The sequence below is a fragment of the Lynx canadensis genome, chromosome C2 (assembly GCF_007474595.2).
Source record: "Lynx canadensis isolate LIC74 chromosome C2, mLynCan4.pri.v2, whole genome shotgun sequence".
NCBI classification, from domain to species: Eukaryota; Metazoa; Chordata; class Mammalia; order Carnivora; family Felidae; genus Lynx; species Lynx canadensis.
In genome coordinates, this window is record NC_044311.2 from 90,984,831 (window position 1) to 90,985,103 (window position 273).

The window sequence follows — 273 nt, forward strand, 5'->3', positions numbered from 1 at the left end:
GCCACCAAGGGGAAAAAAAAATGGGATTGGAGTAAAACTATCCCTTCAAGTTCTGATACTCTCCGATACCTCTAGGCCAGTTCCAGAGGCCGTGTTAAAAGGGGTGGGAACAAAAAGAAGGATACCACGGGTACAAGTTTCGGTGCAGACGAGCACCAGGGAAAAGACAAACCTTGCCTTAGGTTTCTCGCTTTCTTCGGAATAAATTTTGTTAGGCGGCGACGCGGACACCTTTGCTCCGTGGTGATTGGCTCCCGGCGGGGGCCTCGCGTT